This window comes from Sabethes cyaneus, chromosome 3, assembly GCF_943734655.1.
Source record: "Sabethes cyaneus chromosome 3, idSabCyanKW18_F2, whole genome shotgun sequence".
In the NCBI taxonomy this organism is placed as follows: Eukaryota; Metazoa; Arthropoda; class Insecta; order Diptera; family Culicidae; genus Sabethes; species Sabethes cyaneus.
In genome coordinates this window covers 155,364,233-155,378,518 of record NC_071355.1, presented here as the reverse complement: position 1 = coordinate 155,378,518, position 14,286 = coordinate 155,364,233, and the positions used below count along the sequence as shown (strand labels likewise).

Sequence of the window (14,286 nt, the reverse complement as noted above, 5' to 3'; positions counted from 1 at the left end):
GAAAATTTTTTGCAATGTAACGGAGAGAATGACGTTTACTAAAGTGTTTCGAATTTGGCGGAGACAAATCGTTCAAGTGCTTTATATAAATTGAAATTCTAAAATCGTTAAATTGAAAACTCAGTTTAAAACTTAACTCAGGTTTATCATCCGTATCAATAACTAAACATACACGGATACTTGTATGAATAGATGCAAAATCGACGCAAAAAGTATGTCACAAGCTTAATAATCATACACTTCTTAAATATTATCGATTTGATATCATCCTCCGTTTGGGGGCTTGCTCAACTCGTAGTTAACTCCCCAGAAAAAAAAACTAAATGAAGACGTGAATCTGCAGTCAACCAACAGTTCAGTTCGCCTAAAAAAGATTTTTGCATTTCGGTTGTTTACCCAACTCCTTACGATCTCTCTCGAAAACATGTCTCGGCGCTCAATAAACTCTCCAGCTGGCAACGGTGCTTAAACCTGCCAGGGCCACCTCAAAATACGTAAATTCTTTACCGATGAGGTAATGCTCGATAGAAAAATAAAAAGTCCCGTATAATCGCCGAATTTAACCATCAATAATGAAGTAAAAATAAAAATTTTTACGCAGATGTACCTGTCGGGTTCATTCAAACCGTAAATCGTGCCTTCATAAATCAGGCACAATTTACAGGTGGTCTCGCGCGTTTGCAGTTTCATTGGGCAATTCAGAATATGACTCCATAAAACATATCGGAAGAGTGCTTGAAATTTGAGGTACCCACTCGGCGTCGAACCCAAGCGCACAAACTGCCATATCGAGGTTCGTTTTTAATCGCACGGAAAATGCGATGACAAATCGCTAAATTTCTCACCTTCACCCGGCGCGTTTACCGCGGGCTTCATTATGAATAAAGTAAACACCACCGACTAGACCAGACCGGTGCGGTGGTAGATGTTGAGACGCAATTTACACAAAGACCTTGATATCGGAGACCATATGTATGAAGGTAGGTACGTACGTACGCTACGGTGGCAATAAAAATAACCTTGCCCGAAAATCTGGAAGGAAAGCAAGGTTTGAAATCGACGCGATTATAAATTGATGCGGAATGTTATTTAACGTGAGCCGAACCGGATACTGGCGCAATAAACTGTGATCGATTTTTCGAACTGACAGTAGTGTGATGAAAATTATTGGCTGGTAGACTGCACTATTCTATAATATAATTACCAGCACAACGGAGGAGGAATATTGATGTGGCACAATTTAATGACAGCAATTCGGATGAATAATTGAAATGGAATTTATGTTTCTTAGGGTAGTTCTCAAATAGTAATAGTTGAGAATTAAAAGTAGAATAGACAACACACGTTGCATAGCAGACAAAGCAAGTTTCAACACCAAATACATAGTTGATTGTCAGTAGACCCGTAATTGCACTATCCTCGTAATTGTCCTGTACTCTAACAACCGGCTTTGAAGCCTGTCGATAAAGAAGTGTTAAGTCTTCGTTGGTTCAAACCCAAAACTTTGCTTTTTTGCATAGGTGATAGAATTATGCATCTTTCATCTCAACTAAACGGTTATGTGACTAAAAATTTGAAAGAAGTGGAACCTTTAAAATCAATTCGTTTACATTGAGCGCGCATAATTTTTAAGGAGGGTTCGTAGTCGAACCTCCTTAAAGAAATTAATGACTCAGATACTGCCTCAACATACTTCTTCATGTACTTTGATTCCAGTATTATAACGATCTTACCTCGGGAGGTTAAGAACTGCTAGAATTGATCAAAATCCAAACACAAACGCAAAGGTATATCGACGAGGTCATTAGAATTAGTAAAACGAGAAAAACCTCCCGAAAACAGAAAACCATTCCGTCAATTGCAGCTCAACATTCGCTTCTCGCTTCAGCTGTTACACTTCCCCAAATCGACATTTGCACATTGCACAGAAATAGAGAAAGAAAAAAACAAACACCTGTCGGCTGGCCGGTCGGATGATGATCCACGATGGCCGAAAGCACAGTTACTCAATAGCGTAAGCGATTCGAGCCGAAGCAGCTCATTTCTCTTTCCTTTGGGGAATATAATTGTTCTGCAATTATTGCGCGCCGAAATTAGAAAATCACAGACACCACACCGCCAACCCCCTCATGCTTCCTGGCTGCGGCTGACTTTTCTGCACTGCACTTCGTGATGCTGTGGATTGGAAAAAGTTGGAAATTTTTTCACCCCGCGCAATGAAAACCATGCGCCGCGAGGAAATGGTAGAAATGCAAAATTATAGGCATTTCGAAGACTATGGACGGATCCGTCGAACGGTGCAAGCACTGTGGCGAACATTTCATTTCAGCACCTTTTCACGCATAATGCAATGCGAACGCATGAAAGCTTTTCGGAGGTTTTATAATGAAATAGTTTTTTTTTTCTGCAAAGCAATTTTTGTTTCGATCAAGGTGACTGCTCGCAGATGCTGCGAAATTTTTAAGACCCAATTATTCCACCTCAGATTGTAACATTTCGACACTCTTGCTTTCGTAAGGTAGCGCTTAGTAGCAGCGTTTAAATGTGAATATAATTTGATCAATCAGAGAGCAATAGAGTCTATACAGTACAGTTTTAGCAGCAACCGTGAAAATTACTGGTGTCAAAATCAGCCCTGCCACAAAATCAATATTTATGGTTAGAACCAGCCCATATCAACATTATGGACCAACACTACGATTCTTTTTCTGTATGCAAAACTGTGTCAACCTGATATACCACCAAACCCACGGGATTGTTCGATAATACGATAATTGTGAATTTTTTTTAGAAAGTCGGTAAAATTTTGCTTGGAGTTTTTTTTTTTGAAAACACAGAAAACCTCTAAATTTTTTAATGTTGTTTTTGTTCAAAAGTCCTTAAACTATTTCCGGGTGTAAAAACCTGCCATCAACGAATTCGCAAAAGCTTGTAATATTTTTTATGTAACCTTAGATCATTAAGACCATATGCCATTAAGACCATAGTTGGATGATTTTTTACACAATAAACATGTTCAGGGATGGTTCGATCACTTTGACTCAATTTTGATTCATTTGACAGTACCGTATCAGCCGTTCACTAAGCAACTAATGAGCTACTAGTATTGTAGCACTGTGACTACAAAAGATACAGCGAAACTTTATTTAGCAAAATTGTAGATAATAACTAGATCTACTAATGTCCCATATATAACTTTGTCAAATTTTGCTCGGTTAAGACGGTAGTGTGAAATGAATCAAAATTGAGGCAAAGTGATTGAGCCATCCCTGATCATGTTTATTGTGTAAAAAATTATCCAACTATGGTCTTAATGGCATATGGTTATAATGATCTAAGGTTACATGAAAAATATTACAAGCTTTTGCGAATTCTTTGATGGCAGGTTTTTGTGGGCACGGTAAAATCGAACAAGTGATACGCCTCTTAGAATCATCCATTCACAATCATAATAGGGTCATTATTGCCGTTAACAGTGTTTCTATTAACATGAGGTTATCGTAACCATTACTGTCAATCTCTGATCGTAAAACTCTTGCACTGAAAACAACTTGTACGGCATTCCGTCGATCTTCGATGTTTCGTTGCCAATCAATGTATCAATGCCAATCATTGGCAAACCTATGCTGTACTGATTCGATTCGGGAAATCCATATCACTTGATAGAACGACCATGCAATTGACCCAAATTTGAGAAAAGAATATACTAATGCACAGTATAATGCGCGAAGACACAGTGGATCAATGAGGTTAGCAGCAATTTTCGAAAGGAAGCCAAGTTAGCGGTTAACCTTATCTACAACAGATGAGCAGTGCGTTTTAAAGATCACGTTTTACGTCGATGGAGTAGTTAAACAGAATAGGATTGTTCAGATGCCGATGAGAAATCACTCAGCACTTCACATTGATGATTCAGCCGGCTCGACCTGGTAAAGCTGTCGAGCATGAGCATATCCTATAGATGGAAACAATCATCTAACTTGATGAGATAAATTTTCAAAACATCCGTATAGATCAACACACAGCTGTTCGGTAGAATCGAGGAAATATCATTAAAGAAAAGAACGAATAGAAGTGGCCCTAAATTACTTCCTTGAGGAACCCCGCGCTGCGAACTAAATGTTGTTAATTCAACCAATCCTATTTTTAGGAGGTCAAGACGTTATGAGATTTCTAAGCTAAGTGTCAAAAGCAGTTTTGATATCCGGTTCGAAAATTTTGTCCCAATTAAGTACAACAGGAACATTCAGGTTGGTTCAATTTACTACTTAACAACTGACTTCGAATAAAGCATACAAAGCTGCTTATATGGAGGGAGTTCATTGTTATTCCAAGTTTTTTTGAAAATATGAAACCAACCTCACAAGCAAACCTCACAAACTTTTTCTGACTGCCTTCCATCTAATTCATTTCATAGAAATACTGTGGCGTTCAAACAGTATTTCCAAAATCCAGTTTGGATCGGACTAAGCCAGTGTAAATAGCCAGAAAAGGGCCCTAAATAGCCAGAGGATCGTTTAGTTCGCGGCAAAATCTAACGCGGCAAACATTCGTTAGCCAGATTGTTGATATGGCAGTTGAATGAAAGTGTTTGGTGGAATGTACTCTTAAGTCCCGTTGCGAGATTTACTGACAATCCACAGACAACACAGAATCTAGAAGTTCTTTAGATGTTGTTGCAAAGCATAACACTATTTGATCTGTTTATTCCTTTATTTGATCTGTAGATCAGATAAACAAACAAACTTCATCACTAGTACGAAAACTAACGGACCTAGTTGACTTCCTTGTGGTACACATAAACATAAAAATGGTTGTGACAAAACTAGGGAAAGACAACAGTGCCCTGCTTCAAACTTCAGCGCGGAGTAAATGACGACTTAAGCCATTAATTAGTCAAGACAGAGGTTTTTTATTGAACATTCATAAAAAAAGTCGCACAAAACCTCGAAACTTCGCACACATGGCCACTCTTTTTTAGATTCCGATTAACAATTACCCAATATGTCTCTATGGGACGCAATTGGAACCAAAATAGAGCCAAAATTAGGCGGGTTGAGGTCTTTTGATTTGACTACATCCACCCATTGTCACGCCACCACTAAAGCGTTACTTGCCCAGTACACCACAAATCGTATATCAATCTATGAAAATCATCTTAAATCACTAAAACAAAATCAAAGTCGTACACAAAGCTTATTAAATCGCACCCTAGATTACTTTTAATCGTACAAAATGATGATAACTGATTCATATACGATTTTCATCACAGAGTTGTATAGCAATATGAAACTAATCATGTTGAGTCGGATCTCATGGCATACAAGTGCTTATGAATGTGAATTGTTTACACATAATCTGCAGTACGTATATCGCTTCCAAAATAGTACGCATATGCTGGTGTCGTGCAACTAACGTGAATTTTCTAGATATATAACAGAGCATATTTCTCATTTGTTACTTTATACGAAAATGTTAGCTGGGTGGTTATTGTGGTCTGGCCAAAACTTTACAGGGCTTATGTGTGCTATATCAGAAAATCAGTGCAATAGGCGGAATGCCTCTTTTCATGCACTCCTCCTTATATATTTTTTCGAGTTTATAGTTTGATTGATTTGTAACAAAAATATTGGTTTTCTGGCCGCAGCTGCAAGATTTCCTAGCAAATTTATCAACAAAAAAAAGCTAAATTTGCGCGGAGCATTTCCTCGAGCCGTAACCGCAGAGAACTTTTGCCCAAGAAGTTGCCCAAAATGCGTCTTTACATACGTTTCGTCGTCCATAGGGAACCTCGACACAAACTCGTTCTACAATTTCCTAGCGCGACTTTTAGTCACTATGTTCTGATTCAGTGTTCGGTTCGGTTGCAGCGATGCCAGATCAGCGGTTATCTCGCTAGATTTAACGGGATTTCTGGTACTCAAAAACCAAACAGCGGCTAGCGGCAATTTAGCGGTTTTCTTAAATAACTCAGTGTGATCTCGATTTAGCTGTATTTGGTAGGCGAGAAAAGTCCTGAAAGAGAGGTTGACAGCAAAACACTTGACAGTTGTCAGATGGTTCAGTATATTTTGTTGATTAGAAACTCAGTTCAGTTTTGCTCAATTTTGCCGTGGTTTTTTGCCAAGAATGGGATGAGTTCTGACAAATGATCGTTAGAACCTACTGAAAAAGAAGACCAAACCAGGCCGTTTTGCGTATTCCTAATTTTCCCATAAACTAATTCGCTGGCATTGGCAAAATACAACTGATTCATGAATTGGACACAAAACAACACTTGTCTACCCAGCTAGCACCAACTCGTATATCAATGTACGAAAACTATCGTACATATCTCATAACAAAATCGATATCGTAACTAAAGCTGGATAAAGTGGGATCAAGTTGATTTTTCGTCGTATATAATGATAATGACTGACATACATACGATTTTCAGCACAAAATCGTAGAGTAGTACGGAGCAACTCGCGCTTAATCGGATATTATCGTATATAAATACGTATATAGTCGTAACGCTCAAAATTATTCGTAATCACGTATATCGCCTCCAAAATAGTACGGATATGCCAATTTTGCGCATGAAATACGATTTATTTAGCATGTATATCTGTACGTAATGCTGATTTTTACCTTTTTTATACATATGAAAATGCTAGCTGGGTATATAGCTTGCTGTATACTGCAGCATTTATATGATAACAAAACCAAAATATATCTATACATTTTCGCTAGAACAAAATATCAGGGAGGAAAAAGGGCAGATGTGCTTTACAGATGTTTTTGAATTTTGTGTATCTTATAAATATTGGAAACATTTCTTCTTTTGTCACCAAAAACCACCACATCATATAATCAATTGCATTTGTCAGCGTTGCTGAAGTTTTCGTGGATTATACATAGCTATACACAAAAAAAATTTTTGCTGAAGGCTTCTTTTGAAATTTTCGCACGTTTTCCTAGACTCCAAAAACTTCAACGTGAATGCAGCAAATTTGCATAATGTTCATTTAGTTGCAAGTCGCAACCTCTCAATTTCAGCAGATCATCCTAATTTCAAATGTAAGCCTTACTGGGATGAATAATTTTTATTTTTCGTTCTGCTTCAGAAACGAAAGAATGCTATGACTTTTCATTCAGCGGGATATCTGACGAGAAACAGACTCTATAGACAGCGGCATTTCAGCGAGAAATCAACCTCTGGACAGTGGGAAAATGGTTTATCGACCAGGTAACACAGCTTGCTTGCTGACACGAAATAAACGATAACGCGAACCAATTTTCCGGATGACACCCTAGTAGGAATTGTTTTTTATGGCAATATCGTCATCCGAGAGTCCTGGATTTGTTACAACAGAATTCAATATCTCCAAACGCAGCTATCGAACGTAAGTTCCTCTGTGGCGTTCATTGGAGACTTGAACAAATCCAACGATTTTGTAATTTTTGGACCAAAGAATGTTGGATTTTTAACGTGGGTTTCCAAAATTCAGTTTTATCTTTGGGCTTCCATCAAACACAACTTTTTCTTTAAACTAATGAATTGTAGCCACTTTCACCACTGAAAAAGGAGACCTTTCCAAACAAACTTCTGTCAAAAGATTGCAAATCCGACCACTAGGAGCACTGAAGTAAAATGACTAAGGCGTCCAGATATTACATAAATCGAGCTTTACCTAAAAATCTGCACTTTTATTTTAGCCTAACTCAAAATGTGGTATTTGCAAAAACGTAAACTATTCTATTATAAGATATTGAGTAACAAATATCTCAAGATCTTTTGCCAGCCGATTTGGTTTAAAGAATGGCTCAGAAACACCTTTGCTGTGTGGAGCATAAACTTCGGCTCAATATTTATGTGTTTATGTAATAATGGTCTAATAACCAGTCGTCGAATGGTCGAATCTCGACTGAAAGTCGGAGCCAAACAAAAACATTCGCATTGTGGTAGCTCAACAAATTCTAATTTCGGCGGATTCCAAACTCATGTCGTATTGTTCCGAGAATAATTTTGAATAATAACATTTTAAAACAACATTCACAGAAGCCGAATCCGCGAAATGATGTGTTGTCTGGTTTTATGATAATTAAAGATTCATAAGCGAAAGAAATTTGGGAACTAGTGTAATTCAGTGTAGAGCAATATTTTTAAGACCACAGAATCCGGAATAATACTGTATTTAAAACAATAGATTGCAGGGTAGTGACAAAATGATAGCAGTGACTTTGAAACAATCATGAGGAAATCAATAGTAGAATGTGAGCTTCATCAGATATAGAACGATTTCTAAAGTTTTGTAAACCAAATTTCAAATTTTCCATTATAAACTGCTAGCCAAAACCATTCCTTGATTACGGCTTTCCAGCCAAAACAAACGAAACATGTTTAATATCCTTACGGGCGAACAACTGTGGCAGGCTCTTCGGTAGCAGCCAGGTTTCACAGTCTGCTTTTAATATGCATGCGAGGGCACATGCAAGCTTCGCCGTTGCCTTCTATCGCTTATCGTAGGAAATTTATCTTTGAGTGAAAAAACAATGAAACATTACAGCATGACCGAACACATATCCATAGAGAGCAACCTCCCGGCATATAAGCGTGATATTCAGAGCACATATTAACCGTACCTACAGAGAGTATCTTTCATGGCGAGACGAGCATAAAACAAAACTTTTCTCCTGTATAGTATTTACATACATTTTGCCTGCTAGGTGGTGTTTTCTGTTTTTGCTGCGGTGGCTGATGGGCTGTACTATCGCCGCTACTGGTCTGTGGTTGGTTGGTACACTATTTTATGTCAGAAAATTCACTATCAAACTACGACTTTGCTATCGGCTCGTATATTTTTCATTTTCCCGCCGTGCACTACTGTCGAACTCCCGGTGAAACTAGCTCCAACTTTGAAAGCGGCTTATTGTTTTTGGCTTGATGGCGGCGACTACCGAGAACAATGAATATCGCTGTTTTCCACAGAGGATCTTCACTCTAATAGCCGAACAAACTGGCGAAGATCCGCTAGGTCTACACTTCGCATATGGCATAAATCTTTCCCACAATTACAGAGCGATGCCCGGCCTTTTCTCGAGAGCCACAAGGTGTATCCACATTGATTCACTCGGCAATTTTGTACACTATCTGCTGCTTTGATCGATAGAATATTCTTCCACACTTTCAATAAAAAAAACCTCCAACCCTGCTGTGAATTTCCCACCTCCGCGCTCAGACAGTATTCGACATCAAATGTCAACTCGAGAACCGTTCAGAATTTTAATAGAATCGCACACACCGCTTAAGCCGTCGAATTCAATGGAAATGACAAACGCGAGGCTCGAAGCCTCAAAAAAACTGTTATTGTTAAATTTTGAGAGTCGCTCGCGCACACTCGCGTCACACACGTTCCCGTACTGCTGCACGTTCGGCTCGGAACTGAATCGACAGCGCCGGCCGAACGAATACATATTTTTTCATTAATTTTACAAAATACACTTTATAATTGGTTTGTCTCTTTCCAGCGGATCCGTAGTTGCGCGTAACTCGTAGATCGCCGCTTTTCGGCTGCTGCTTCTCACTCGCTCGCTCACTTAAGCTAGCAGGCAGCAAGCAAACGGTTGAGCGGCGCGCATACCTTCGCTCCAATCCAAGGTAGAGCAGTGCTCGTGCAACGAAGGCAACGCAGGAGGGGGAAGGGGGGGGGGGGGGTTATACCTGGCTTCACCACTAACCGCCAACCACCCGCATCATTTGCCCATTCGGTACCGACCCGAGGATGGTTGGCTTTTCATCATCGTATCGACGATTCGCGCACGTTTTCTGTTTGATACTACGTGTGCTGTTGTGGGCCTTTGCGGCTTGGGGATGGTCAGGTTTTATAAATGCTGTTCAGTCATTAAGTCCGGTTAGGTTAGAGTAGTATCTTTTCTAATTCTAATAATTTCAAAATAGTTTAAATCTTCTTGTAAACTGTGTTTTGCGAAAAATAATGTGAATTTTTATAGAGTGGTTTTAACCCAAAGCGTCATTCATCAATAATGTGAATTTTTGATACCTCTTTCACTACTTTGACATTCTTTTGTTGAAAATTTAAGTCTAAAACTCATTTAAACAGTAAGCATTTCATTTCTGTAAATCAGTTACTTATTTTCATGACACAGGTGTCAATTTTTTTAGTTAAAATTAATGCCACTGATCTTTATTAGAAACAACGAAAAATAAATTTTGATTATTTGAGCCTTCTCTCATATTAGCTTCTACACGCCTTAACCAGACCCTTAACAAAAATATACCTAATACGTTTAAATTTTATTGGTCGCCTATATTTTATTCCAGAAAAATATGGAACAGATGTGATTGATCATCTATGAATGAATATATGAATAAATGGTACTACCACCTGCCTTAGCAGAACATCCGTTCATAGCAATGAGCCTATCATGTCAAAAAGAGTTGAATATATTCAACGATTGGTCATGCTTCCCAACTCTTGTATGAAGGGCCAAAAGGGAATTGGTCGATAAGCAACATCACTTACACGTACCAGGGATTTAGAGAATCTCCTTCCAAGGGCTAAGTCACATGAGTCAATCGTTGAATAAACCGTCTTAATGCAGAATGACTCCAGCAGGTGGGGAGAAGAGCCCGCTCATTATCCACGATGTGTTGTTAATCGGGCCAAGATTGGCCCTAGAAAGTTGACTGTTTCACTCTCCCTAGGCCCACCGCTTCAAACAAGTGCTCTGATGGTCCCTCCCTCTTCCCCATTCTAGTTTATTTATGAAATGTGGTATATATGGGTAAAAAGAACAGATATGATTGATCTATGTACCCAAAATTATTACTAAAATATCTCAAAAAATCTTGAATAACTCTAGCGTTAATGTTACCAATTCTTACCGTTGTAATGAGACATAAAGTTTTTTTTTACTTCTTTATATTTTTTATGATGGAGAAAAATCGTTAAAAATTGTAGTAGGTACTAACCGACTATTTAATTTCATTAATTCGATAGATTGCTTAATCGACGAAGCACTCAGTTCAACAGATTCATTACATTATGGAACGAAGATATAATCACGGAACTTTACCGCAATTGCTCACCAATGCTATTGTAGGTTATGAACTGCAAACTTTATCAATGCTTAAGTATTTTGGAGTATTGAGAAAATTCTGCTGCATTTATAGTTATAGTAGGTATTTAAAGTGATAATTAGAGCTTTAATACGCTCTAAATGCAATTTTTATGTTCATCTGTGATCTTTATCAGTCCATATTATCTGCAGAACAACACGGTTTCATTAAAAACCGTTCGACCACTACAGACTTGCTAAGCTATGTATGTAGCTATGGATAAAATCGAAAAAACGACAACAAATCGACGCCGTGTATGTTGATTTTGCCAAGGCTTTTGACAAGGTTCCATACACTCTGGCGGTTGAGAAGTTTAGGAGAATGGATCTACCTGAGTGGCTGACAGAATGGATTCTGTCGTATCTGACGGGGCGTAGCTCAACGGTGTACCAGTCAGTTGGCGGGGCGTGCTCTACTCCGTTCCAGATTCAGTTCGGAGTTCCTCAAGGCAGTGTCTTGGGACCTTTGTTGTTCGTTCTTTTCATCAACGATCTTTGCGGAAAATTGAATTCCGCGAAACTATAATACGCTGACGACCTCAAATTTTACCGTGTAATCACAACACTAACAGACTGCTGTGCGCTTCAAATGGACATTGTCGTGCTCATTGAATGGTGCAGACAGAGACAACAAGCTTAGAACGTAAAGGCGTCGTGAAGGACTTGAGGATTCTCATCGACAGCAAACTGAAATTTGTGGAACATATCTCGGCCGTTACGGCTAAGAAAAAGACGACAAAAACGGTAAAAAACTGCTGAAAAAGCGCCGATATATGCAAAAAATGGCGAATACATGACGAAAATGTGATTTAAAGATGGCGAAAAGATCATGAAAAGACACAAAAATATGATCGTAAAAGAGAAGTGGCAAAAAGACGGTGAAAACGTGTCGAAAAATAAACAAAAAGATATCGCAAAAACGAAATAAGAACGACGAAAAGACAACAAATAAACGACAAAAAGACGATGAGAATGCAACGAAAAGATAACGAACAGATGACGGAATCAAAAGACGAAAGATGACAAAAATATGATGAAAAGACGCCGAACAAACACCGAAAGAGTGACAAGAGAGAGAAGAAAAAAACGTCGAAACGATTTAAAAAAAATAGATGCAGAAAAAGCGATAAATAGACAGCAAAAAAGCGAATAGAAATGATAAAACAGACTACAAATGAGGACAAAAAGACGTCATAAATAGCTACCAAAAACGCAAAAAAGACAATAAAAAATAGTAATCGCTGGAAAGTGGCTAAAAGATTATGTAAAAATGCAAGAAATGTAGTAGTTAAAAGGAACGAATCATCACCGAACCGAAAACCCACAGAGAGAAAATGAAAGCTGAAAAAACCTAGATGAAAGGCGAGATTAAGCGTCCATAAGACACATCCCAGATGTACATGAATTCAAAAACCTACTAATTTCACAGTCAAGGATGATACCTATAAAGCAAATGAGATAAAGAGTGATCACACATTTATACGGAAAGAGGCGGAGTTCAGCCGTGTTATAAAAAACTCTAGATTAGGCTCTAGACTAGCAGTACCCGATCAGGAGAATTTAACAAAATTATAACAGATCTTGTTATTTTGTTATCAATTTTTCTAACAACAGTTGTTATTAATTTGATATATTTGATCATATTATAACAACCGTTGATATAAATTAGCTTCCATAAGTGGTTAAAATATCAAAATTTATAACTAAACTTCCTCTGATTAATACCTGATTCATAACAAACCATGTAATGATTTTATCTTAATTGTAACACATTGTGTTAAAGGTTAATTGTCAACATTTCAAGATATTCCAAAAATAACACAGCTAATAAAGATATATTAGCAAGTATTAGTAACTCTGAAGTGACGTATTAATATACTTTTAAAATGAAGATGGTAATTAAAATAAGTTTTGCAAGTAACATATTTTGTTATAAAAGTATTTTGCAAGTAACATATTTTGTTATAAAAGCAAAATATGTCATTCTTAGTGGTGGAATCTATATAGCTCATTCATAACTCAATGTGCTACTTGTATCTGAATCTGCTACAAACTTGAATTTGCTTCCTAATTAGTTTATTTTCTATTTGTATGTTATAATATGTTAAAAATATCAAAATGTGTTATAAAACAGATATAATCTTGTTATGGCCTCCTGATCGGGTACACATTGAAATTAATTTACACTTTTCAGCAAAACGAACAAACAATACCAGTAAACAACTGCAAATAAAGCACAATTTATTCAAGCTAAAATTTGATTTATAATTTGATTGAATTTCGCTTCTTGATTAATTTGGAAACGAAAGTGTAACCCTTCGCTGATAAAACTATGGAGATAAACAAAACATGACAGGCAAACACGACCCCGGAAGCTGTGCACGACGATGCTGACGAAGTTCGACTGCGAAGTTTGACTCTAAGGCAAGCTTCAAACTAGAGGTGTGCGCCGCCGCGCCGCGCCGCCGCCGCCGACACTTTTGCACGCGCCGCCGCCGCCAATGATTTAGAACCGGCGCGCCGCCTAGGTCCTTTTTCCCATGCCGCCGAAACCATTTACCCACGCCGACGATATAGCCCAACATTGACAAAAATGCGGGTCAAAATGTTGACAGCACATAGTGAACCCGTTTTGTGAATTCATTCTTATAATGTACCTTTAATTTAGATTCAATTAATCTGCCGTGTTGCTGTACCCTGAGTGTTACCCATGCGTCCAACTGAGAGCGAATCGAAAAGACTTAACGTAAACGAACTTTAGCATGACGTTTTCTGTCAAACTTCTGTCTTGCTTCCAGGTGTTCATTTATTTTTAAGAAGACATAAGCGACCAAAATTTTTGAAAAAGTCAAATTTTCATTTCAGATTTTGATTCTGCAGTCTTTTTCGTTACTAATTACGTCATATTTTCGTTACGTGATACTAATTTTGTAATAATCCGACCACAGGAAGTGACCGAAAAACGATCGAACACATCAGCAGGTTGTGCGCTCGCTAGTAAGTAGGTAGCAGGATGTATGCACGCAGCATCGGTGGTTGCTTATCGTACGTTTGCGTCAGTTGCATAAGCGCTGGATACTGCTTATACTCGCTCGCATCAGACTGGGTGTACTTTAGTTCTTGCTCGATTTGCAACATTGCCGATTTCACCCGCCAAATTTTAGG

At 38.1% G+C, this 14,286-nt stretch overlaps 1 protein-coding gene across 2 annotated transcripts in view; it reads right to left on the bottom strand.

Annotated features, from left to right (window-relative positions):
* Positions 1-14,286, bottom strand: part of LOC128744712 (serine/threonine-protein kinase 26) — a 165,405-nt gene that overhangs the window by 75,939 nt on the left and 75,180 nt on the right. The window contains exon 1 of one of the 2 annotated variants that reach the window (XM_053841896.1): positions 8,696-9,394. The exons of the other annotated variant lie outside the window; for it this stretch is intronic. The gene's annotated coding sequence lies outside the window, so the exon portion shown is untranslated. Of the gene's footprint in view, positions 1-8,695; positions 9,395-14,286 lie in introns of those variants that run through there. 2 annotated transcript variants of the gene reach the window in all.